This window comes from Apodemus sylvaticus, chromosome 12 (assembly GCF_947179515.1).
Source record: "Apodemus sylvaticus chromosome 12, mApoSyl1.1, whole genome shotgun sequence".
In the NCBI taxonomy this organism is placed as follows: domain Eukaryota; kingdom Metazoa; phylum Chordata; class Mammalia; order Rodentia; family Muridae; genus Apodemus; species Apodemus sylvaticus.
In genome coordinates, this window is record NC_067483.1 from 39,544,008 (window position 1) to 39,570,388 (window position 26,381).

A 26,381-nucleotide genomic window follows, 5' to 3' on the forward strand; every position below is an offset into this window, starting at 1 on the left:
AGACTTGGTAACATAAGGACCCCGGCGAGATGGGTCAGCCGATAATTTTACTCACTGTCAAACCTGACAATCCTCAGGACCCATAAGTAGGAAGGAAAACTGATTTCCAAGAGCAGCCCTCTTAACCTCTACAAACACATACAAAACAAATAAATGATAAAGTGTTATAAAAATATAAAAGGCTTTTGATCCCAGCACTCGGGAGGTAGAAGCAGAGGCAGACAGATCTCTGAGTTCAAGGCCAGCCAGGACTACATAGTGAAACCCTGTCTCAAAAAAGAAAAAAAAAAAATCAGGTATGGACAGCACATGCCTTTAATCCCAGCACTAAGGAGGCAAGAAAAGGGGGCTGATATCTTTTGAGTTCAAGGCCAGCTGAGGTTACATAGCTAGATCCTACCCCAAAAATAAAGTCTAGTAAAAATCAAACAAAAAACGTATTCACATAATATTACTGTGTTTTTAAGGAAGCCAAAATTCTCACTGCCGGCCACCCCCAGTAGCATGCCTCCTTCAACAAGACCCTATCTCTTATATCCTTCCCAAAACAGTTCCACCAGCTAGGGATCAAGCATTATTAATGACCCATTATCATTAAGCCCACCAGTGTGTATTAAGAGGGTGGTTATTTACCCTTATACTTGAAGGTTTAAGGAGAACCAGGATGTGGGACTGCTTCAGGTTGTTCGGAGAATAACCTAAAAGTACAACCAATGACCCAGCTGAAGAAAGTATATCTTATAGAAAGCTGCTGTTATCTGAAGAGTTTGAGGTGCATAACAAAGCCTGCAAAACGATTCCTCTAGGGTTTAAATCTGAGAATATGTATAGCGAAAGACAGGACAGCTCAGACCCCAGTGATTAGAACATTAGGAAGCCTGAGGGGTTAGGACACGGGCGGTCAACTTTATACGTTCACATTTTTCCAAACAGGAGTTGTGTTGTGGTCTTGACCAGTACATTAAAATAATACTGTAATACTTTGGAGCTTAAAAAAAAACTTTTTTCCTAGGAGAAATGTATGAGGGAGGAAACTAAACTTGAATAGATATGCAGCAACTGACAGTATTGTTAACCCATTCAAATATCTTTGACAGTCACATCCTGTACCTGTCATTAAGTGGAAGTTCCTAATCCACAAAGATTAATCTACTTTCTTGAGCAGAACAAGACAGGCATTGTTTTATCCAGCTTTATAAGACCGGTGTCAAAATTTGGGGATGTACAAGAATCATTGGGAGGTGTGCGAATTAAAGTTCATATTCGTGGTCCTAGTAAGGTAGAAAAGCAGGCTGTTTTTGAGGGAGGGGCAGATAACTCTGAGTTATAGGTCTGACTGTTCTATATAGCAAGCTCCAGGTTAGCCAGGGCTGGCCACAGTGAGATCCTGTCTCAAAATTAATAATCATTTCATATTCGTGGAGGATATTTTTAATTTTTTTAAATGCCCGAGGTCAGTATGAAGACCGCAAACGAGTATCTTTCACACACTAAAGCAGTCTGCAGCCCTAAAATTATTTAAATCTTAAGCCACGTCAATGTCACTCTCCAGGTTTCCCTTTCTCCGACTCCTTTCCTTCAAAGTGCCTCAACACCCCCTCAAACTGGAAGTGCACAAATAAAACATCAACCCCTTCACTTTGCTTTTAGTCTGTAACCGTAGACTCCGTCTCACCACACTCCATTTTTCTCAACCGCGGGGTCGAAACGCCACCCTCCCCCCCCACAGCTTCTTCCGCGGCCCCGCGGCCCACGCCGCTCTCCGCGCCCCAGGCTCCTCCCGCCAGGTTCCCAGCGACGAGGCCTCCGCCCTTCTGTCCGCTCCCCCGGCACCCCGCCGGCCAGACCCCACCGCCACACCTTACGGCCGCTCCATGAGTCGCTCCCCACTCCTAGCTCGGGGAGAGGTGGCAGTTATCGATTCTAAGGCCTGCACAGCATTTTGAAACTGCGATCAACGGCAGCACGACTTCCGGCCTCTCAAACCCAGCGTTCACATGAGCTTCCGGGGAGGCCGGGGAAACCATAGAGGGGCTCCTGGAGGACTTGAGCTAGAAAGGCTGAAGATTCTACCATCGAGTACATGCTAGTCCGGGAAGAGAACCTCTAGTCATAGACGATGTCCGCCAGAGACAGTTTTCGGGGTTTTTTGTTTTGTTTTGTTTTTGTTTTTTGTTTTTTCGAGACAGAGTTTCTCTGTGTAGCCCCGGATGTCCTGGAACTCACTCTGTAGAACAGGCTGGCCTCGAACTCAGAAATCCACCTGCCTCTGCCTCCCAAATGCTGGGATTAAAGGGAGAGATAGTATTCTATTTCATTTTACTATTGAGACAGGGATCTTCTGTATAGCTCTAGCTATCCTGGAACTCACTATGTAAACCAGGCTGCCTCCTAGTGCTGAGATTTAAGGCTTGCCACACCATGCCTTGCATAAAGAGGTTTTGAAATAGGGGAGGAACAACAGTATGAACCAACCAGTACCCCCAGAGCTCCAGGGAACTAAACCACCAACCAAAAAGTACACATGGAGGGACCCGTGACTCCAGCCACATATGTAGCAGAGGATGGCCTTGTTGGACATCAAAGGGAGGAGAGACCCTTGGTCCTGAGAAGGTTTGATGCCCTAGTGTAGGGGAATGCCAGGACAGGGAAGCTGGAGTGAGTGGGTTGGTGAACAGGGGAAGGGGGGACAGGATAAGTAGGGGGTTTTCGGAGGGGAAACAAGGAAAGGGGATAACATTTGAAACGTAAATAAAGAAAATATCTAATAAAAAATGGAAAAAAAGAGAGAATAGGGATTTTCTCCAGCCTCTGTACGTGCTATTTGTTTTTTGAGACAGGGTCTCTCTATCCCTGGTTATCCTCTGCCTTTATTCAGAGTGCTAGAATTAAATAAAGTTGTGCCTCTACTACCCAGTTCTTGGAAGACAACTTCCGTATCCCATCCCTAATCCTCTCATTTCCCTACAAGCTAAACCTTCCAGTTCCTTTAACTATTTCTTTTTTTTTTTTTTTTTTTTTTTTTTTGCCATGCCAATGAGCCAGTTTACTACCCTGGTCGTTATTTTCTGGACAAGAATTTCTTTAAGATATGGATCCCATAGCTAGGCGTGGTGGCACACGCCTGTAATCCCAGCACTTCGGAGGCAGAGGAAGGCTGATTTCTGAGTTCGAGGCCAGCCTGGTCTACAGAGTGAGTTACAAGACAGCCAAGACCACAGGGAGAAACCCTGTCTCGAAAACAACAACAACAACAAAGATATGGATCCCAGAAACAGATGCATTCTTATACAAGGAAAATTGGACCTTGATCTCCCGTGCTCTATTACAAATTTATTGGTTGGGCGAATTATTTAGGAGAACTATACGAATTCATTATTTCCAATGTAAACATTACCCCGTATGTTTTGTTTTGTTCTAGAAAAGGACTTACTGTGTAGCTCTGGTTATCCTGGGACTCTAGAAAAGGTCTTACTGTGTAGCTCTAGCTATCCTGGAACTCGCTATGTAGACTAGGCTGGCCTGGAAACTCAGAGATCTGCCTGCTTCTGCATCCCTGCTGCTGGGCGTAAAAGTTTATGCCTCTGCTCCCAGCTCCTGCTTATAACCTTTCCCACTGGAAGACTCAGAGTTCTTTGAATGAGCTGAGGAGGTGATTCTCTTTCTTTTACTTTTTTTTTTAATTTATTGATATATTTATTTACATTTCAAGTGATTTCCCATTTTCTGGACCCCCACTCCCCGAAAGTCCCATCAGTCCCCTTCCCTCCCCGTTTTCCCACCCAACCCTTCCCAGGTGATTCTCTTTCTAAAGTTGCTGACAATGAGCTTGAAGTCAACACAGTTTCCTCAGAAGAGGGGGAAGGGCAGTTATCGGCAAATCCCAGTCAAGTATTCCCGTCTCTCTTTTTGCAACCATTTATGTTTGGTTGATTTGCTTTGATTCTCTTCTGTTTTGGGGGCAGAGTCAGTCACATTTTCCAGTCCTGATGATCTGTAATGTCTGATACAATGCAAGCTGGAATTAGAGTCAGTCCTTTGCCAAATTCTGGGAGTACAAGCATGGCCCACTATGACTGATATAGCAACTTTCAGGCCCACAAGGGATCCACTCTCAAAATAATTGATTCATTTCCCAAAAGGAATTTATTTTCTATCTTTAAAAGTATCTGGCTAACTTAGATTCCTTCCCACTGTCTCCTGGAATCTTGGATTTATAATCCCCTCATGCAATTCTGATTTTTAAAAAAATGAGCAGTCTTGAGTAGTGGTTCTCAACCTTTCTAAAACTGTGACCCTTTTATACAGTTCCTTATGCTGTGATGACTCCCAACCATAAAATTATTTCATTGCTATTTCATAACTGTAATTTTGCTACTGTTATTAATCATAATGCAAATATCTGATATGCTGGATGTTTGATATGCAACCCCTGTGAAAGGGTTATTTGACACTCCCCCCAAAGGAATCTCAAGCCACAAGTTGAGAAGCACTGATCTAAAGACTTCCAAAAATATAAGACCTGAAGGTCACTCAGCTAGCTCAGCAGATTAAGGCATTTGCCCCAAGCCTGAGTTTCAAAACTTAAAAAAAAAAAAAAAAAGTGAGACTTGTCCAGGTAAAGAAAATGTAGTAAGTCCACTTATGGATGAGTTGCTGTCATGCTTGATGCAAGCCAAAAAGTTAGCCCTTTCCCTTTTTTATTTTTCAAAATATTTATCAGTGTAATTTTGTCTTTATCTCAGGCCTTAATATGGAGGCTGGAGAGACAATTCCATGACTGTAAGCATTAGCTGCTCTGTCAGAGGACCTGGTTTGATTCCTAGCACTCGCATGGTGGCTCACACCCATCTGTAACTCCAATCCCAGGCAATCCAAACACTCTCTTCTAGCCTCCAAGGGTACTGCACACAAGTGATATGCAGACAGACACACAGACAAAATGATAGTTCTTTCTCCACCAATGGTGAAGTGAGTCAAGGCAAGCCAGATTAGATCATATTAAATGCAGGTTTATTGAGAAGATGCTTTCCATTGAGTTCACTGGCCCAAGGACTGAGGCCAGGGAAGTGGGTGTGAGTGTGTGTGTGTGGGGGGGGGGGGCACACGTGTGCAGAGAAGAGATGAGAAGAGCAGAACAGAGAAGAAAAGAGAAGAGAAGAGAAGAGGGAAGGGGAGTAAAGAGACAAATTGTCTAAAATGTATAGGGAAGAACCACTGGGGGAAGTAGGGCAGGGTATGCAAGCTAGAAACTGAGGGATGCTGGGAGAACCTTAAGACCAGGTCTACTTTGAAGTATAAAATATGTATCTCAGTCTCTTGTCCCAAAACCAAACACAAAACACCCATACACATAAGTAATTTTATTTGTTTGTTTTTTTCAAGATAGGGTCTTAAAGCTCTGGTTGTCCTGGAACTCACTATGTAGACGAGGCTGGCCTCAAACTCACAAAGACCCACCTGCCTTTGGCTCATGAATGGATTAAAGGTGTGTGACACTATGTCAAACCATAAATAACCTTTTAAAACAAAGCCTTGATATAAGTATGTCCAACAGAACATGGCTTAGAAAACAGAGCCTTACAAGCACATGGAGGGCTGAACAGGAAGATCAGCCAAGGCATGGAGCCTGGCCCATCATAATTGACAAGCTGTACATGATGAGGTCAGAAGACAATGTAGGTAAATCTATTCTCTCCTACCATGTAGGTTCCAGGGGTTAAACGCAAATCATTACACTCCTTCGCCAGTGTCTTTATGCCCTGAGCCACCTTGATGAGGCCCCAGCATGGTTGCTAAACCACCAGTGAACTTGTATAGCAGTTCTAACATCAGCAGTATAGCTCCATCTTCTCTATGCTTTTTGTAAGACTTCATTGATTTACCACAAAAAAAGGTAAAGTAAGGCCAGGCAAGGTGGTGCACCTCTTTAATCCCAGCATTCCAGAGCAGAAACAGGAAGATCTCCAAGTTCCAGGCCAGCCTGATCTTCATGGAAAGAGAGACCCTGTCTCAAAACAAAACAAAACAAAAAAGTAAACCGCTGGGCGGCAGGGGTGGTACACGCCTGTAATCCCAGCACTTGGGAGGCAGAGGAAGGGGGATTTCTGTTTTCGAGGCCAGCCTGGTCTAGAGTGAGTTCCAGGACAGCCAGGGCTACACAGAGAAACCTGTCTCGAAAAAAAACCATTCAAAAAAACAAAAACAAAAACAAACAACAAAAAAGAAGTAAACCATAACCATTCCATTTTCTATGTCTTCCAATCAAATAAACCTAACAAAAAATAAATAGGCTTAAATGTTCATAACTGACCTTGGTGTTACCCACTTCCTTCCTTAAGAACACTGTGACATAAATAAACAGGAAACCTGATTTCTGGCCTAGCTGTTTCTTGAAACATTACCCAGTTTTATAACTTTTAGTGTCTCAAGTCATAAAAGAAAATGAATGGATTAAATGTCTTTATGACCCTTTTAATTTTAAAAGAATTAGCAGACAATATTTCTGAAATATCCCAGATACCCCAAGACTCCCAGGGACTGAACCATCAACCAAGGGGTACACATGGTTCCAGCCAAAAATGTGGCAGAGGAAGGCCTTGTTGGGTATCAGTGGGAGGAGTGGTCTTTGGTCAGGTAAAGGCTCAATAAAGGCCCCAACAAAGGGAAACAGACAGGGCAGGGGAGGTGGGAGGGTGTTGGGTAGAGGGGCATATACATGGAAGCAAGGGGTGGGAGGAGGGGTAGGGAATCATAGGGGAGGGGGGCTTTTGAGAGGGGGGAAATTGGGAAAGGTTTTACCATTGGTAATGTAAATGAAAAAGATATTCAATAAAAAAAATAAAAAATGAAAAAAGAAATATTTCTGAAGTATAACCTTTCTGAAACAAAGCTACAATGGTAAGTCCTTCATTCATATAAAAGGATATGAAGGTGAATATAATTTTTCAGTACCATGCTTCCTAAGGAATAGTACTTAACTACACAAAGAAATGTCCTCTCTGACATCTCCAGCTTCAAATTCAAGAAAGAATCATTTACCTGAGTCTGGTATTTACCTGTACAGTGCATTTCTTCACATGTTTAGGATTTGTAAAAATTTTATTTATTTTGTGTATAAGAGGCAAGTATACATGTGGAGGTCAGAGGTTTCATCATGTTTCATGTTTCATCTTTCCATGTGTTCCCAGCCAGTCTCTCTTTCTCCCTCTCCCTCTCCCTCCCTCTCTCTGTCTCTCTCCTCTTTCTCTGCCTCTACTCCCTTCTTCACTACCTCCCCATCACCCCAAATAAACTCTATTCAATATTAAAAAAAAAAAAAGTTTGAAACTTTTTGTTTAGTTGGGTTGCAGGTCTTTGCTACTTCGTGGGTTCTTCAGCCCCTCCCCCAGGGTTTCTCTGTGTAGTCCTGGCTGTCCTGGAACTCACTCTGTAGACCAGGCTGGCCTCCAACCCAGAAATCCACCTGCCTCTGCCTCCCAAGTGGTGGGATTAAAGGCGTGGCCACCACTGCACAGCTGTAGGTTCTTTTTTCCCCTTTCAAGTCCCCCCTTTGATCCCCTAATACTAGGTAGGAATGAAACAAGGATAGAGGGGAGAGAGGAATTAGCAAAATCCCTGAACCAGATTTCTTTCCTTTTGTTTCTTCTTTGACTGCTGCTGCCTTAAACCAACAACAACAACCCACCCACTTCTCAGGACCCTCTGAGAAGTTCCCAGAATTCCAAACATCACACAATCACAGCATCTATCTGCAGCTGGTGAAGCCACGCCTCTTCTAGAGAACAAGGCAAATCATAGTCAGCTGCCTTGCCTCAGTGAGTCTGAAGCAGCCCCACAGCCCCAAACCTGGGATTAAAACGAAAGCACTTTCTTAAAATACAGATTTCTCAAAAATTTCACTACAGGTTATTATTTTTTTAAGACTGCTTTTCCTTCAATTTTATTTGTTTATGGGTATCCTGCCGGCATGCATGACTGGTGCCTACAAAAGCTAGAATCGATTTTTTATTCCCTTGGAGCTGGAGGAATCCCACCTGGTAAGTCACAACTGTCCAGCCCCTTATTTTGTGTTTTGAGACAGGATTTTACTGTGTAGCCCTGGGTCAGCCCCGGCTATGCACTATGAATGTACTCTGTAGACCAGTCTAGCCTCAGATTCACAGAGACCCATCTGCCCGTGCTCTGAAGTACTAGAATTAAAGCCCTGTTCAACCATGGCTGGCACATAGTTTACATTTTTGGATTTGTAAGTGAGTAAGTGTGTGTGTGAGTGTGTGTGTGTGTGTCCGCACATGCAAGAGTATGCCGTGTGTATGCCACGTGTTCAGGTGCACACAGATGTCAGAGGAAAGCATCAGATAACTTGGATCCAGGGTTATAAGACATTGTGAGCTATAGTCATGTTAGATATGGTGCTGGGAATTGACCTCTTAGAGAGCGGGGAGTGCTCTGCACCACTGAGCCATCTCTCCAGCCCACAGCTTACCTTCTTAGTCATCACTGTCAAGTTCAATGACAGTCAGTGTATACTTATGGCTGATTCGTTTTCATTGGTACCCAGGAATATTAGTGTACTCAGATAGAATGAATTGTGTGGCACTTGTGTCTGGTTTCCAGGGAGGCCTGCTCGGGCCTGGCACAACTGCAATTATTTTTCTATCAGTTCTGGAGGCTTGAGGCACAAGATGGGGAGTCACAAGTTTCTTCCTGATGTTTCTTTCCTTGGCTTACAGTTGGCTACCTTTGGCTGCATACACATGGGGGTCACTCTTTAGCCTGGGTGTTGTCAGTGCTTTTGTTTTGTTTATTTTATCTTTTTTTTTTTTTTTTTCCTGAGACAGGGTTTCTCTGTGTAACAGCCCTGACTGTCCTGGAACTTCCTTTGTAGACCAGTCTGGCCTGGAACTCACAGTGATTCACCTGCCTCTGCCTCCCGAGTTCTGAGAGGTGTAAACTACAATGGCCAGCTTTTTTTTTTTTTTTTTTTTTTTTTAATTATAGAAAACTTGTTGGGGCTGGAGAGATGGCGCAGTGGTTAAGAGCCCTGACTGCTCTTCCACAGGCCAATTCTCAGCAACCACATGGTGGCTCAGGACCATCTATTATAAAGGGAATCTGATGCCCTCTGCTGGTATGCAGGTGTATGTGCAGCAGAGCACTCTTAGATTAACCAACCAACCACACAAACAAACAAATGCGTGATTTTCATATTAAAGGTCATTGACCTGTTTTGAGTTGATTTCTGTGCTTGCTGCTGCATAGCAATTCAATTTTGTTTTTCCAGTGTGGAAAATAACTGTTACGGCTCCATTACTGACTCCATAAACCAAATATGAGCCAACAGCTTCCTATTTAACACAAACATTGAAGGCACTGTAAGAGAGATATGATTTTTACATTTATTTATGTGTATGAGGGAATGTATGTCTGTACACTTCGAGCCTGGTGCCTGCAGAAGCAGAAGAGGGCATTAGATCCTCTTGGAATGGAGTTACAGTTCCGTGCTGAGAATTCAACCAAGGTCCTCGGGATGAGCAGCCAACACCCTTAACTACTGTGCCATCTCTCTAGCTTAGAGACAATTAAAATTGTTTTCGTTGTTTTAAATTATGCATATGTATGTGTGTCTTTCTGCATGTCCATGTGAGCCCAGGTGCGTAGAGATGTCTGAGGCATCAGATCTGCTTAGTGCTGGAGATACCAGCAGTTAACTGACAGGATGTGGGAGCAGGGAACTGAACTCTTGTCCACTCTAAGAGCAGTATGCACTCTTAACCACTGACCCCAAGCTGGCCCCAAGCCTGACCCCAGGTTTTGGGCTAACTAAGATTCTGTAATTAAAAAACAAAACAACCCCCCCCCATCATTCTATATTAAGATTGTACCATAATTTACATCCATGCTGTCCTCTGTGTCAAATCTTTTTGTACATTTCTATTAATTGTTCCTTTTTCGGTGTACTCCGGAGCGGGTGGAAGCCGATCTGATCTCAGACCCGCAAGAGTTGGGTCTTCAGGCAGCTATGAGCCACCCGACATGGGGGCTCCTTTCTTAAAAAAAGGAGTATGCAGGCCTTACTATCCAGCACCCGTTGCTGCTTAGTGAAAATTGCTTAAAGTGGCATTACTAGACTAAAGCAACACCCCGAAGACAGTTATGAAAGGAATTAAGGGAAAGAAAATCAATTGGCCAGCCAAGGCTCTTTACAGTCCCATTCTCAAAACCCTGTAGTGGGCAATTTTCACGGAGTCAGCTCCATAGCCCAGGGCTGTGCTCAAATTACTAAGGAAGAGCCTCAAATGCCAAGATAAACAGCATCTCTCCGTGGCCGTGGCAAGCTTTCCCGACTCTGGCTTAGGAGGGCTTTTGCCCTCAGTGTCACAGCTGGTGACCTCCGTGGTGTCCAAAGTAATGTTATTTGAACCTGCAGGAGATTTACAGGTAACGTCAGCACCTCTCCTTTCTCCCATTTTATACTCCACAGCACAGCAAATTCCCATCAGGTCAGCATGTTTGTAGTCGCTCTTAAAACTTCCCTCTTCCAACCCGGTTGCGTGGGTTTCCTGCCAACGGTAAAACTAGCCAGTTTGTCACTACCGTGCTTCAAGCGTAATTCCGCGTCGCCCTAAGCTTACAGATCAAAGCCCACCTAACCGGAGCGGACGTGAAGCTCGTGAAGCTCGCCATTGTTACGGGGCTTAGACGCAGCTGGAAGCCGAATTTGGATCAGTTAAATCTTTCACGAGAAGACGACACTGCCGGAGGGAGCAATTGCACAAGGTTCCTTACTCTTATGTAAAGAACTGTAGGAAGCCGTTTCCTTCAGGGCCCGGATAGCTCAGTCGGTAGAGCATCAGACTTTTAATCTGAGGGTCCAGGGTTCAAGTCCCTGTTCGGGCGCATACATTTTTAAAATTTTTCTCTCCCACTTCAAATCTGCAAACGTTGTACAAATTTAAGGGTAGTTCAAGCTAACTAGTATATGGATTGTATCGTCATACTTTTCTGGTGAGGACTTGGACATTTCACGTCTCCACCTTCCAGATCTCCCTCCGCGTGTAGAACAAAAATCGCAAGTACCTAAAGAACATGTAGGAAATCCTTAAATCTCTGAAAAACACACCTAACCGTATTTTGATTTTGAAAGCGAGGTGTTTCCTAAGGATTGGCATCTTTAATGATGCCACATGATTACTTAAATATGGAACGTCGTGCAAAATTTGCAGCCGCCCGAACAGGGACTTGAACCCTGGACCCTCAGATTAAAAGTCTGATGCTCTACCGACTGAGCTATCCGGGCGCTCTGAGCCTCAACTTTCTCTTGTATTTACTTGATATAATGGTAACCTGTCTGTCTTTTTTTTTTTTTTTTTTTTTTTTTTTTTTTGGCAAGCTTAAGTAGGTCTCAGTGTACTTTTAATATATTAGAAACAATATTTCTTTTTCCATTTTGTTCCATCTACTTAATAAGCGTTTTCCAAAGTCTTTTCATATTTGATGTTTGATAAATTGCCAGTACCTACTAAACTCTCTAAAACGAAATTAATGCTAATAAATTACTGGAGAATGGACAAACAAGGGGGACACTCCAGCATAGGATTGTGATCTTTTTGTTACACCTTTCTCTTTTATCTTTTATAACATTCTTAATTTTAGTTATTTTTCTGAACCACATTCCATTTCTCCCATTAATGAAAAATAATCCTTCCATTCACTAAATGTTCAATTAAACATTCCTTAGCACAAAGGCCAGATTTGTTGAGGAGATAATCTAATATTTCACGAAAATAGAAGTAAATGAAAAAGTGGGTCTGAATCTAGATCCTAAGGAAAGGAGTTTAAACTCTTTACATCTTGAGTTTTTCTTTTCCTCTCAGCCTCCCAAGATGAATCCTTTCAAAGCAAGATTTCTGCACCTAAGGGTACCAGACTGAAGAAGGATCTCTCTGAGTTGAAAGTCAGCCTAGTCTACACAGTGAGCATGCTCCCCCAAACTCCACAGGCGCCCACATGGCACATACTTACACAAACATAAATAAACATATGTACATAATTAAAGATAGTCTCCAGATCTTCCGAATTCTTGTGCATAGGTTGTAAAATACAGAATTATGGAACCCCAAACACTGATATGGGATTTCACCTTTGGTTCTGAGCACGTGAGGCTCTGGAACACAAAGAACTACAAAATAGTTCAGCCTTTCTTTTCTTAGAACTGTGTGGTTCTTTAAGAACAATGACCAAAACAGCTGAGGGAGCCCAAATAGGCCTGGGTCTGCACACACGTGAGGGAATTAGTCAGGTCTGTACGCACGTGAGGGAATTAGTCAGGTGACCTTGAAGGCCCCCTTCTGCCTTAGGGTTTCATTGCTGTGATAAAAGCCATGAGCACATACAACTTGGGGGAAAAGATTTATTTCTGCTTAGCATTCCACATCATAGTCTATCACGGAGAGGTCAGGACAGGAAGTCAGCCAGGGCAGGAACTGATGTAGAAACCTTGTAGGAGCACCTTACAAGGTACCTTACTGCCTTGACTTGCTCAGCCTGCTTGCTAGCTTTCTTTTCCTCCTCTTCTTCCTCCTTCTCTTCTTCCTCTTTCTCCTCCTCTTCCTTCTTTTTTAAGAGACAGGGTTTCTCTGTGTTTAGTACCAACTGTCCTGGAACTCACTCTGTAGACTAGGCTTACATCAGACTCAGAGGTCTGCCTGCCTCTGCTGGGATTAAAGTCACATACCACTACTGACCAGCTTCAGCCTGATTTCTTATAGCACCCAGGCCCACTACTAGTCTAGAACTAGCACCGCCCACAGTGAGCTAGGCTTTCCCACATCAATCATCATCAATCAAGAAAATGTACCACAGGCTTGTCCACAGGGCGATATAGTAAAAGCATTTTCTCAATTGAGGTTCCATTTTCCCAAATGACTCTAGGTTGTATCAAAGTTATATATCCAAAGTTGGATATATCAGCCAGCACACCCTCCAAACACAAGCTTTTATTATTCTATTACATCTTTCATTGCAAATTAAATCTGAAGGAGCAAGTTCAAAATGCACAAGGATAGCTGGTCAGACAGTGCAGTGGTTTAAACACAAGCCTGTTGGTAATGGTGTACACCTTTAATCTCAGCACTCGGGCGACAAGGCAGGCAGAGTTCTGTGAGTTTAAGGCCAGCCTGGTCTTCCAGGACAGCCAGGGCTACATTAGAGGGAAAGGAAGGAAAGAAGGGAGGGAGGGAAAGAGGGGTTGGGGGGAGGAAGGAAGACAGCTGGGGATCGAAGAGATGGCTAGGTAGCTATGAGCACATCAGCTCTTGCACAGGGCAAAGGGAACTCACACAGCAGACAGCTCACAACTGCCTTTAATTCCAGGGGACTAACTACATCTCCTGTTGTCCTCAGGGCTCCTTCCTGCAGGCACCTGGAGCACAGGCAAACAGGCAAAGACACACGCACAGGCACAGGCACACTTGCACACACACACACACACATGCACACAAACACATGCACACAAACACACACACACACATGCACACATACACACACACAAAACTAAACAAATCTTTAACTATATGCAAACAGCAATAAATGAAGGAGCTGAAGAGCAATAAGCTATTGTTACGGCCTGGGTAACTGCCGCCTGTCTAGCCACCCACTTTATGCTGTTATTACTGTTACAAAGAAACTTTCTCATGCCTGAGTTGATTGCATTTCTGTTATGTTCTGCATTGGAGTCCAGGGATTGCCTCACAAACCACACAAACACAGATTTCAATCAGACAAGAGTTTACTAAGCACACACCCCAGGACTGGTCAGCCAGGACCATGGTCCAGATTCGGGAACTGAACCAAGACCCTGAGTTAAGGTCCTACAGGGTTTTTATGCCCCAAATCCACAATTAAGAACATGACTTTGAGCCGGGCAGTGGTAGCGCACGCCTGTAATCCCAGCACTCGGGAGGCAGAGGCAGGAGAATTTCTGAGTTTGAGGCCAGCCCGGTCTACAGAGTGAGTTCCAGGACAGCCAGGGCTACACAGAGAAACCCTGTCTCAGAAAAAAACAAATCCCCCCAAAAAAGAACATGACTTTGTTGTATACTTACTCTGTTTCCATTGGTTGGGGTATTCAACTGTGGCAGGGGACTTGCCTTATCTAATATTCATGTCTGTCTTAATTAGGGTTTTACTGCTGTGAACAGACACCATGACCAAGGCAACTCTCATAAGGACAACATTTAATTGGGGCTGGCATACAGGTTCAGAGGTTCAGTCCATTATTATCAAGTTGGGAGAATGGCGGCGTCCAGGCAGCCATGGTGCAGAAGGAGCTAAGAGTTCTACATCTTCGTCTGAAGGCTGCTAGGAGAAGACTGACTTCCAGGCAGCTAGAAACCCACAGTGACACACCTACTTCAACAAGGCCACACCTTCTCCAACAAGGCCACAACTCCAAATAGTGCCACTCCCTGGGCCAAGCATATGCAAACTATCACAATGTCCTAAAGGATGAAAGTTGTCTAGTATTCGTGTCTTAACTTGCCGGCCAGGATGTCAGTTGCCCATGTATGTGGCTCTCTCTGCCAAGTAGGATGTCAGCTTCCAGGGAGGTCTTGGGAACTTAAACTTTGCTAGACCACTACTCAAAATTTCAAATAGTTTCTCATATTGGTGCAAGAGTCTCTCTTATGTTGGAGTCCATACAGGGGCAGCTTATAGCATAAAAGCTTATACGCAGGTGCAGGAAGGGGTTGTTGGGTGGTTCGGTCCATGCTTATCATGGGTAACTATACAAAAGCAATTCTACTGACTTCTATTGTGATTGGCTTCCAGGGTCATAGAACATAACAGAATATGTAATCAATCTTGGCATTAGAAAGTTTCCTAGTAACAGCAGAAACACAATAGCAGGCAATCCGGGTAACAGTTACCTTGACCTTAACATTTTACCTCAGCCTTAACATTCTGTGCTTTGGTGTTCTTGGAAACTAGTTACAATGCAGGACAGTTAGAGCTCAGCTGCCCTTGAGATAGACCCAAACATAAGAGAGACACCTGCACCAATTGGAATAAGACTTCCATTTTGAGTAGGGGGTGGTGGTCCAGTAAAGTTTTAAGTTCTCAAGAACTCCCTGAGAAATGACATCCTACTTGATAGAGTCATGTATGTGGGTAATCCTACTTGATAGAGTCATGTATGTGGGTAACTGACATCTTGATTGGCAAGTTAAGACATGAATGTTAGGCAAGGCAAGTCCCCCACCACAGTTGAATACCCCACCAATGGATAAATGTACCACAAAGACACTGTCTTAGTTAGGGTTTTTTGTTGTTGTTTTGGTTTGGTTTTTTGTTTTTTGGATTTGGTTTTTTCTGAGACAGGGTTTCTCTGTATAGCCCTGGCTGTCCTGGAACTCACTCTGTAGACCAGTCTGGCCTCAAACTGAGAAATATGCCTGCCTCTGCCTCCCAGAGTGCTGGGATTACAGGCGTGTACCACCACCACCCGGCTAGTTAGGGTTTTACTGCTATGAACAGACACCATGACCAAGGCAACTCTTTTTTTTTTTTTTTTAAAGATTTATTTATTATTATATGTAACTATACTGCAGCTGTTTTCAGACACACCAGAAGAGGGCATCAGATCTCATTACAGATGGTTGTGAGCCACCATGTGGTTGCTGGGATTTGAACTCAAGACCTTCTGAAGAGCAGTCAGTGCTCTTAACTGCTGAGCCATCTCTCCAGCCCCCCCCCCCCAAGGCAACTCTTATAAAGACAACATTTAATTGGGACTGGTTTCCAGGTTCAGAGGTTCAGTCCAGTATCATCAAGGTGGGAGAATGGTGTAGGAAGAGCTTAAGAGTTCTACATCTTATTCCAAAGGCAGACAGGAAAAGACTGTCTTCCAGGGAGCTAGGATCAGGGTCTCAAAGTCCATGTCCACAATGACATACTTCCTCCAACAAGACCACACCTCCTAGTACTGCCACTCTCTGGGCCAAGCATATTCAAACCATCACAGACTTGTTCCTAAAACCCCTATCCCTAAATTCTGATTGGTGGAATAACTTAGCACAGATGTGTGTGGATGTCAGGCTTAAAAGCCCAGTAGGATTCTGGATCAGGGTTGTGGTCAACTCTGGAGTCTGCTCTGTGGTCCTGATCAATCAGTCCTGGGTGAATGCTCTATGAACTATCCCTGTCTGACTGAGATTGGATTACATGTGGTTTGTGGGGTGACCCCAGAGCCCAACAGGTATGACTTATAAAATGGACTAGAGTTTTCAATAAGAAAACTACATTATCAGGGTGGGGCTGAAGCAGTTGTCAGCCATACGGAAGAAATTGCAATGAGCTAAACAGATTATCTTTTAATTACTTGGACCTATTTCTTGAGCAAGCTAGATATTTCAAGCAAGAAAAATGTTTTTTTGGTTTGCTCTGTCTCTATGTTCAAGGTGTGGGATGAGTCACACGCCTGGATTTTTGTAGCCCTGGGTGGCCTGGAACCTGCTTCATAGATTAGACTCTCCTCAAACTCACAGAAATCTGTCTCCTTCTGCCCTCTGAGGGTTGGGATTAAAATTGTGGAATACTACACCTTGCACAGCACATTTTCCAGAAAGGGAAGTAGTATCTGTTCAGGATGCCTGAGAGAAACCGGAATAAAGAGATGTTCATAGTTTCCTTCCCCAAAGGCCTTGTCACTGCTGGATGATAAAGCCAGACGTTTCAAGTTAAACTGATGAAATGAGATTGCCCAAGCAGTGAACTGCTTACTGTGCAGGATGGCAAGGAGGAACACAGCAAATCTGAAAGGAACTTGGAGAGCACACACACGCCACATTAGCAGAAGTGAAGGGAGATGGAGAGACAGTGGCCAGGCTTGGGGCAGGCTAAGGAGAACAATCTTACTGTTATTAGAGGTTTGGCCTGTCAGTAGTGGAGCACGCCGCCTTTGATTCCAGCACTCAGGAGGCAGAAGCAGGTGGATCTCTGAGTTGGAGACCAGCATGGTCTACAGAGCTAGTTCCAGGACACAGAAAAACCCTGTTGAGGAGGAGGAGGAGGAGAAGGTGGTTGAGGAGGAGAAGGTGGAGGAGGAAGAGGTGGTAGAGGAAGAGGAGGTGGAGGAGGTGATGGTGGTGGAGGAGGAGGTGGTGGAGGAGGAGGAGAAGGTGGTGGTGGAGGAGGAGGTGGTGGAGGAGGAGGAGGTGGTGGAGGAGGAGGAGGTGGAGGAGGAAGAGGTGGTGGTGGAGGAGGAGAAGGTGGTGGAGGAAGAGGTGGTGGTGGAGGAGGAGGAGGTGGTGGAGGAGGAGGAGGTGGAGGAGGTGATGGTGGTGGAGGAGGAGGTGGTGGAGGAGGAGGAGAAGGTGGTGGTGGAGGAGGAGGTGGTGGAGGAGGAGGAGGTGGTGGAGGAGGAGGAGGTGGAGGAGGAAGAGGTGGTGGTGGAGGAGGAGGAGGTGGAGGAGGAAGAGGTGGTGGTGGAGGAGGAAGAGTAGGTGGAAGAGGAGGTGGAGGAGGAAGAGGTGGTGGTGGAGGAGGAGGAGGTGGTGGAGGAGGAGGAGTAGGTGGAAGAGGAGGTGGAGGAGGAAGAGGTGGTGGTGGAGGAGGAGAAAGTGGTGAAGGAGGAGGAGGAGGAGATGAACACTGCAGGGCCCATCTGAGGCAGCATGCAATAACTCTACTTTATGTATGTTGTGTGGAAACACCATCACAGGTGTCACCTCACACCTTGCCTTACCTAGAACCAAGCTTCTTGAGTGCATCTTGAAGCTCTTCCTTGCATGACTGTTGGATTTAATGCTTCCACTAGAGGGCAGGCTAAACTTGCAAATTCTGCACATGGACCATCTAGTTCTTTTCTTGTTTTGTTTTGTTTCTTTTATTTTTAAATTTATGTGTATGTGTACCTGTTTGTCCCAGGGCCGTGTGGTGAACATCCCCTGTGGAGGCCAGAAGAGGATATTGAATCTCTGGAGCTGGAGTTTCTTGGGCTACCTGCTGTGTGGGTCCAGGAACTAAACAAACGCCTGTGAAAGAGCAGCAGGTGCTCAACGGTGAGCGCTCTCTCTCTCTCTCTCTCTCTCTCTCTCTCTCTCTCTCTCTCTCTCTCTCTCTCTCTCTCTTTGCCCGTCCTTCCCTTAGCTCCTCCTCCTCTCCCCCCCCAATCACTGACCTCTCACTCCCCCCCCCCCCGCACCTCCTCACTCCCTTCCAATCACTGCCTCTCTCTCTCTCTCTCTCTCTCTCTCTCTCTCTCTCTCCCTCTCTCCCTCTCCCTCTCCCTCTCCCTCTCTCTCTCTCTCTCTCTCTCCCTCTCTCCCTCTCCCTCTCCCTCTCCCTCTCCCTCTCCCTCTCCCTCTCCCTCTCCCTCTCCCTCTCCCTCTCCCTCTCCCTCTCCCTCTCCCTCCCTCCCTCATCTATTATTAGTTTTGAGATGTCTGTATCTCAATCTAGCCTGGAACTCCTCGTCTTCCCTCCTCCTCTCTGGAGTTCTGAGAGGATGACCAGTATGCGGTGCCAAGGCCAGCTGGGGCTTCTATAGTTGTCACAAGCTTAAGTTCACCCACTAATTATTTTCAGGCTGCTGCTACTTTGACTTGTGTTTTTTAAGACAGGGTACACTAGGCCTGGGGAGATGGCTCAGTGGTTTAAAAGCACTGGCTGCTCTTCTAGAAGTCTGTGGGTTCAATTCCCAGCAACCACACTGTGGCTCACAACCATCTGTAATGGGATCTGATGCCCTCTTCTGTCTTACATGATAAGGCAGTCACGAACACAAATAAATACATCTTTGAAAAGATGGGGGTCTCATTGTGGAGCACTGGCTGGCATCACATTTATATTCCCCCTACATGCCTAGCACTTCACCAGAACTAACAGGTGTTCCCAGTTCCCACTAGTGGTATGTGCGGGAGTTAGAATGTGCATCTAATAGACCAGCATTAACTACAATTACTGTGCTGTATGCCAGATTCCCCCAAATTTATAACTGAAAATTTCTCCCCTCTGAGTAATAACATGTCACTTCCCTACCACCACGATCTCAGCCTCCTGACGACTGCTTCTGTCAGTCTGTCTGAATTCCACATAAGTGACAATATATACTGTCTGTATCTGTTTATTAGTGCAGGAACAAATTACTTCCCCCCACCCCCTTTTTAGGTTTCTTGATGTAGATCAGCTATCCTGGAGCTTACTTTGTAGCCCAGGCTGGCCTTGAATTCAGAGATCCACCTGCCTCTGCCCACCAAGTGCCAGGATTAAAGGCACGCACCACCGCTGATAGGCATTTTCCTTCTTAAGTCTGAAAAGTATTCTGCACTAGATAAGGGTCAGTCACATTTCCCTTACATCTCATTTATTAATGGGCGTATGGCTGTCAGGAATAATGACATAATAAAAAGGCTGACCTGGAATTCCTTTTTTTTTTTTAAAGATTTATTTATTTATTATATGTGAGTCCACTGTAACTGTCTTCAGACACCAGAAGAAAGCATGAGATGTCTTTTCTCTTTTTGGATGGTTGGGAGCCACCATGTGGGTGCTAGGATTGCTCTTAGCCACTGAGCCATCTCTCCAGCCCCGCCTGAAATTCCTAAGCTGATCTGCTGACCTCAAAGGTATAGCAATCCTCCTGCCTCTGCTTCCTAAGGTTGTGATTACAAGTGTGGCCATCTGGCCTCTCCTGTGTTGCTAATAATAGCCCCCTAGCCTTCTAAACCCACGGTTTAGTGTTTGGCCCTGAAGCCATTTATAACAAATGAAAAAGTTGCATGCCATAAAAAAGACTAAGAGGTCAAAAAGATGGCCCCACAGTTTGGAACATTGACTGCTCTTCCAGAGGACCTGGGTTTGATTCTCAGCACCCAGAAAGTGACTTACAACAATCTGAAATTATAGTTCTAAAAGATTTATCATCTTCTTCTGGTCTCTACAGGCAATGCTGTGGCTTCTATGTTAGCTGTAAACAGCTACAGGCCTCTGTCCCTAGTTCATCTTGGTGCTGGGGTTAAGCTAGGGCCTTGTATAAACTGAGCTATGTACTCCCTCATTTCTTTCTTTCTTTCTTTCTTTCTTTTTTTTTTTTTTTTTTTTTTTGTTTTTGTTTTTTCGAGACAGGGTTTCTCTGTGTAGCCCTGGCTGTCCTGGAACTCACTCTGTAGACCAGGCTGGCCTCGAACTCAGAAATCTGCCTGCCTCTGCCTTCCAGAGTGCTGGGATTACAGGCGTGCCACCACTGCCCAGCAAAAGTCTTCAATTCTATCTTTTGTTCGTTTGTTTTGGTTTTCAAGGCAGGGTTTTTCTATGTAGCCCTGGCTGTCCTAAAATTTGCTCTGTAGACCAGGCTGGCTTCAAACTCACAGAGATCCACCTGCCTCTGTCTCTCAAGTGCTGGGATAGAAGACATGCACCACCACAACCAGCTTTCTATACTATTTTTACTCCTTTTGTCTTAGCAGAATCCTTAAAGAAGATCAAGTAGCAACTATTTTTTCTTCAGGGTATGTATCTCTACAGATACATCTGCCTGTGAGTCTCTCCAGGCAACTTTACCCCATATGCTTTGGGCTCTCTGTCCTTCTTTGGGATGGTTGTCATCTTATGAACAAGTTTCTTTCTTGTCTTAAAACCAAACCAAACCAAGGGTGTTAGCTCAGCACTTAGGAGACAGGAGTAGTACAATCATGTATTTGAAGCCAGCCTGGGCTACATAGCAAGTTCAAATGTCAGCCTGAGCTACATGGGAAAATCTGTACCAAACAACAATACCATTCTTTTTGTTTTAAGATCTATTTATTTATTATATGTAAGTACACTGTAGCTGTCTTCAGACACCCCAGAAGAGGCCATCAGATCTCATTACCGATGGTTGTGAGCCACCATGTGGTTTCTGGGATTTGAACTCAAGACCTTTGGAAGAGCAGTCAGTGCTCTTAACCTTAACCACTGAGCCATCTCTCCAGCCCAACAATACCGTTCTTGATCCTTCATGTTCTGTTTACTGCTTTGTATTTCTTTCTAGTTGTTAAGCTTTGAGAAGGAGACTTAAATTCATCAGCCCCCGAACTTGATCTAGTTCTCACAGGCTTCTTTTCCTCCTCCCTCACCTAATGATGCCCACGAGGTTTCTATCTATCCATTCGCATTTCATCCTCATTGAAAACAAAACAATATTCTCCTTCAAATGCATTAGAATCGTGAACTCACTTTTTTGGGATGGGGGTGGGGTTTAAGATCGAGTTTATTTTTAGATTCTGAGTATGGTTGTCGGGGGTATGTGCACCCGCCTGTGGATGCCTGTGGAGGCCAGGAGAAAGCAGCAGCTCCCAAGGTTGGTGTGATGCCTGATCTGCCTGCTTCTGCCCCCCAGGTGCTGGATTGAGGGTCTGCACCACCAGGCCTGGCTTGTGAGCCTCTTTTGTATTGATTTTCCCCTCCATAGGATTTCCTCTAGTTGTTCAAACTCCCATTCAACTAGATGGCTCTCCTCTTTGTGAGCTCTCTCCGGTTTCTACCTCTACCAACCTGGGTTGGCCTTTAGTCCTTGTCTCCTGGAAAACTGCTTGGGTTTATTACAGAGTTTCATACAAATAAGAGGGGCGGGACCAAAGGTCCCATGTGTTCTATAAAGACCTTTTTGACTTTGACAGACTGAAATGGTAGTATCTTAAATATTTCCTTGAGGTGAGGCAAGGGATGCTTAGCAGATGTTTCCATTGGAGCCTTAGCTGGAGAGCAGAGGGCATCTGAGCCGAGACACCCCTCCCACCAACGCTTGAAGGGGTACTGAGTAGCAAGGCTGAGAAGTCCCAATGCGACTGGCAAGGAAGTAGCAAAGAACAAGTTCCTGGTTGAAGAAAGTGTACTTGGAGATCCCAGACCCTAGTTATTATGCAAACGGAGCTGGCCAGTACTGGGTGGAGCCTTTAGGAAAATGCTTGACACAGGTGCTTTAAGGGAGGTGCCCAGGGAAAATTACACAGTTTCAAAGTTTGCTTCCTATCTTAATAGGGTTGGAGGCTCCTCTACTTCTCCCCACACAGATTGAAAGACCGCCCTTGAGCAAACCGGAGAGAAAAGTGCCAACACAGCCTCCCCACCTGCACCTCCTTCACAAAGGTGGTAGTTCTTTAGAGCATCCCTACCATGCATAATTATGAGAGGAAAATTTTCAAACCGATAACTGAACGCCCAGCCCCTGTCGCTTCCAAAAGGTGATCTGGCTTGTTTTCACCTGACCCAGAGCAAAGGATTCCAGCCTGGAAAGACATGACAATTTGCTAGCGGGAAGTGCGACTTCTGGCCCCCGGGGTCCGCTCAGGACGCCGCACAGGGTGCGGAGGCGGAAGGAGCGAGGGGGAGGGGAGACGAGAAGGGAGGGAGGGAGGGAGGGAAGGGGCCCCGGTTCCCGCCGCCCCGCCCTCTGGCTCCGGCGACTAGGCGATTCAGCGTTGCGGCTGCTGCCGGCGGCCTGGGCCGCGGTCCTGGCAGGAGCGGGTGAGCCTCGCGCGCCGTGCAGTGCGCTGGCTGTCCGGGAGATGGCTTCTCCCCGCTCGCTCGCCGCTCGCGCTATTGTCTCACCCGGGGCTGCCTGACTGCGAGCTCGTGCACGCTCCCAGCAGACAGCACCGGGCCCCAGACCAGCCCCTAAGTCCGTCGCTTGCTGGAGTGTGCCCCGCTGCGGGGATCCCAGTGCCCCCAGCGCGGTGCGGGCGAGGGGAGCAGGCGACACTGAACATCACGCGGGGGCTGGAACCGCCTGGATCCTCCGAGCGAGCCAGGTCGGCAGAGCCCTAGACACCCAGCCACTACAGTCAGGGTGTCGCGGCGGAACCCTCGGCCAGCGCAGGTAGGACGAGCACGCGGCGGGGAATACGGCTCCGGGCTGCGGAGAGCCCTCTTAGCCCGGGCGGCGTGGGCAGGGCTCCCCATCCCGAAGCGCCAGCGCCGGGGCCAACAATGGCAGGGCCGAGAGCCCAACCGGGTCCTCCGAGCATGGCAGGTTGCTCGCCCCCACCCCATGGCTCTCCCGCGACTTGCGGCCTCGGCCGGCCAGCACCCGTCTCCTCCGGAACACACTTCTCTGGTGCAGCTGCAAGGCGAGCTGAGGCCAGGGGACCGCTTTGGAGTCGATTTGTTTATTAGTTTGTTTAAGAGCAAAACCTGTGCTGGACTCGGGGTGGTGGGAGTGGTGCCTTCCTGTGCAGCCGGTGAGAAGTCAGCGTCCAACCCCGGGACTGTATACATTTTCGGTCAGGCAGAGAGGGTAGGGTTGGCCTTATAAGGATACTGCAGAAGCAAAAGACTGGAAGCTTGCGGGAGAGACCAGGACCTTCAGGCCCGGGCCCCTCTGGGAAGGTGCTCCTCTCCTGGGCAGTACTTGTCCCTCATTTTTTAGTTCCATACAGCAGCAGCTTTGGTGTTGTGGTGGGAAGATAGAAGCTAGAAGCTTCAGCAAGGCTGCTAAGCTGGGGTGGGTGGGGTGGGGGAGTCCAGGGGCTTGGCAGGCTTCTGGGGTGTGGAAAGAGGTTACCAAACATGTATGCGGTTGGTGCAGAGATTAACGTGTCTGGACTCTGCGATTGCTTTTGCTCCTTCAGGCGAACCTGGCCCTACATCTCACCTTCCTTTCGGTGTCTTTGTGGTTTTCCTGTCCCAGACCATAGGATGGAAGTCCTATTGTTTCTGGTTGCCCTGGTGTTTTTATTCAACTTGGTCAGAGAGTTCTGAAGTCTGGACTGATGGACCCTAGCAAGCCTTTGATTCTTTAGCAGGCAGGTAGGTAGCTACCTGGGCTGCAGAAGTGGATTGATACACCCGGTCCTTTCTCTAAACTACCTGCTTGTCTGGGACACGGCCAAGCAGATGTAAGCAATTTGCACTGAATTCCAGCCCCAAACCACCCCTGAATGAAAACGTACTCTATTTGCTTCCACTAGGCCTTGGAAAGAGATTCAGGAGAGAAATGGTCCTGTATTGGCAACCCTGACCCACAAATATTCTCCCTTTCTCCAGCTGCAGGTCCTAGAGCCCAGTCAGTGAGCATGAAACTCCCTCAGAGCCTGGCAGTCAGTCCCATTCGGGGCTGCGTCCATGGAAAAATTCAGCTGAGGCATATTGCACATTTTATAGCCCTGCCTGACAGCCTGCAGTATCTGGGGAGACAGTGGCTTTGAACAAGAGCCCTGGACCCAGACTGTGGCTGCTTCTCCTTTGGCTTTTGGGTAAGCCCAAGGTTTGGCTTCTGTAGTTCAGAGCTTACTGCTGAGTGCATACTGGGTGTGTATGTCTGAAGCAGATCAAGCTCCCAGGCCTGGCCAGAAGGCAGCTTATTCATTTTCCTTTCCACTGGAACACTGGAAAAGGGGTGGACAATTAGTTTATTTGGGGCCCTGGGCATTTTTTTCTGGGGTGCTCCTTTGGATTTGCCTGTTGGTCTGGATTTGATTTTTTTTTTGCCATGACCTAATTGTGCTCCTACAGAAGCTCCACACCCTTGTAGGCCTCTTTGTGATGCCCTGCCCCCAGTATTTTACAGGTGTTGTGTGGGCTGTAGGGAGCATTGGAGAGAAAAATGGAGGAGTCTCTGTTTCTTTGGGGATGGTGTAACTCACCACAAACTTCAAGTTCCTCCTGCTTCCAGGATGTACCCTTAGTCCACACAGTGAGACACGGTAGAGAAATGAGCGCGAGGCCTGGCTTCGAGGGAGTCCTGGTGACTTATAACCTTCCTGACCTGTGAATATGGACCCTTTGTGAATTTCATTTCATTTTCATATTTGTAAAATGGGAGGCTCAGAGGATAGTTTTAAATGCATTACCCAAAGTGCAGTCATGTGTGCAAAGATGATCAGAAAACTGCAGAGTACCTCGCAAACGAGCTATGGCACCCATCCTAAGAGAGGAAGAACCCTGGGTAGATGGGGTAGGCTGAGGGGAGTGTGGAGTAGGGAGCTTCCCAGAACCTTTCCTTTTTTGAGTAAGGGAAGCATGGTATGATAATATAAATACTATTCCTTGTGTGTTTCTCTTTAAATAGAACTGACAGATGGGAACTGGGAGAGAAAGACTGTTTAGTAGTTGTAGGGGATTGGGAGAAAGACTTTCCAAAGACTGCCTGCTGCCTGCAGGTAGGGCAATGCTGACCTGGCAAAAAAGATACTAGCTAACACACGGCCTGGCCTGGTGTCGCCAGTGAGTATGTGACAGAGGTGGGATTGAAGCAGGCAAGCGCCCTGCAGGCCCTACGCTCCTAGCACAGCATCCCTACCAGTGATAGAGACCGGGCAAGCAGCAGAGATGCAGAATACAGCTGTACTAGATTCCCTAGATACCCAAAAGATGGCACCAGACTGGATCCCACCTTAGATGAGAAACTTCTCAAGGACAGGCGCCAGAGGAAGATGTCTCACACACCCAGCCTGGCACTGCTGAGCGCCTCTTAATTCCCTGGTGTTAGGAAGTGGAAGAGTGAATGTGAGAAGTCCTAGACTCCCGCGTCACCATCACGTGCTTTCCCTGTCGGGACAACCAGATCAAGGTGTTTTGGTGTCTGGGCAACTCTGGTAGTAGATTTGGGCTTAGGAGGCTCTGGAAAAATTAGGACAGCATCCTTGTTTGTTTCTCATGTTATAGTGACACCACCCATCAAATTATTTCATTACTACTTCATAACTATAACTTTGCTGCTGTTATGAATTGTAATATAATATGCAGGCTATCTGCTATTCTGCCCTTGTGAAAGGGTCACCAAAGGGGTAGTGATTCTAAGTTGAGAACCAAAGTTTTAGTATATTTGTATTGGATTCATTCGGGGTGTGTGTGTGTGTGTGTTCATTCATTCATGTGTGTGTGGATATAGTTGTGCATATACCACGGCATGCATGTGGAGGTCAGAGGATAGCCTTTAGGCATCAGTCCTTGCCTCTCACATTGTTTTAAGACTGGGTCTCTTTGCCCAGGAGCAAGCCAGAGCTAGCTGCACCTCCTGGAGATCCTCCTGTTTCTGCTTCCCATTGTTCAGCACCAGAGCATCAGCTTTTACTTGAGATCTCCACCCAGACAGCCCTCAGGATAGCGCTGCAAGCAATTCCCCCCTACCTCACCCCCTACCAGTTGAGCCCCTGGTGTCTGGTTTTGTAAAACAAATGCGAGGGGATGATTCTTTATTTTTTTTATTTTTATTATTATTTTAATTTTTTTTAGAAAGGAGACCTCCCTCAAATCTTTTTTTAAAAAAGATTTTATTATTATTATATGTAAGTATACTGTAGCTGTCCTCAGACATACCAGAAGAGGGTGTCAGATCACCTCAAAGATGGTTGTGAGCCACCATGTGGTTGCTGGGATTTGAACTCAGGACCAAAGGA

General features: G+C 46.1%; 2 protein-coding genes and 2 non-coding genes across 11 annotated transcripts in view; 2 read left to right on the forward strand and 2 right to left on the reverse strand.

Annotated features, from left to right (window-relative positions):
• Positions 1-1,997, reverse strand: part of Mdm4 (MDM4 regulator of p53) — a 42,349-nt gene extending 40,352 nt beyond the window's left edge. For 4 of the 7 annotated variants that reach the window (XM_052201153.1, XM_052201152.1, XM_052201149.1 and 1 more), the window contains exon 1: positions 1,861-1,996. The gene's annotated coding sequence lies outside the window, so the exon portion shown is untranslated. Of the gene's footprint in view, positions 1-633; positions 699-1,860 lie in introns of all 7 variants that reach the window. The other 3 variants (XM_052201155.1, XM_052201154.1, XM_052201151.1) reach the window with 2 other exon arrangements.
• An 8,832-nt stretch (positions 1,998-10,829) lies between these two features.
• Positions 10,830-10,902, forward strand: Trnak-uuu (transfer RNA lysine (anticodon UUU)). Its single transcript has one exon. It is a non-coding gene; the product is annotated as a tRNA-Lys (tRNA).
• Positions 10,903-11,229: 327 nt separating this feature from the next.
• On the reverse strand, positions 11,230-11,302 carry Trnak-uuu (transfer RNA lysine (anticodon UUU)). The gene has a single exon. It is a non-coding gene; the product is annotated as a tRNA-Lys (tRNA).
• An 11,142-nt stretch (positions 11,303-22,444) lies between these two features.
• The window catches only part of Pik3c2b (phosphatidylinositol-4-phosphate 3-kinase catalytic subunit type 2 beta), a 65,787-nt gene continuing 61,850 nt past the window's right edge, over positions 22,445-26,381 (forward strand). The window contains exon 1 of one of the 2 annotated variants that reach the window (XM_052201228.1): positions 22,445-22,861. The gene's annotated coding sequence lies outside the window, so the exon portion shown is untranslated. Of the gene's footprint in view, positions 22,862-23,599; positions 23,791-26,381 lie in introns of those variants that run through there. The other variant, XM_052201231.1, reaches the window with a different exon arrangement.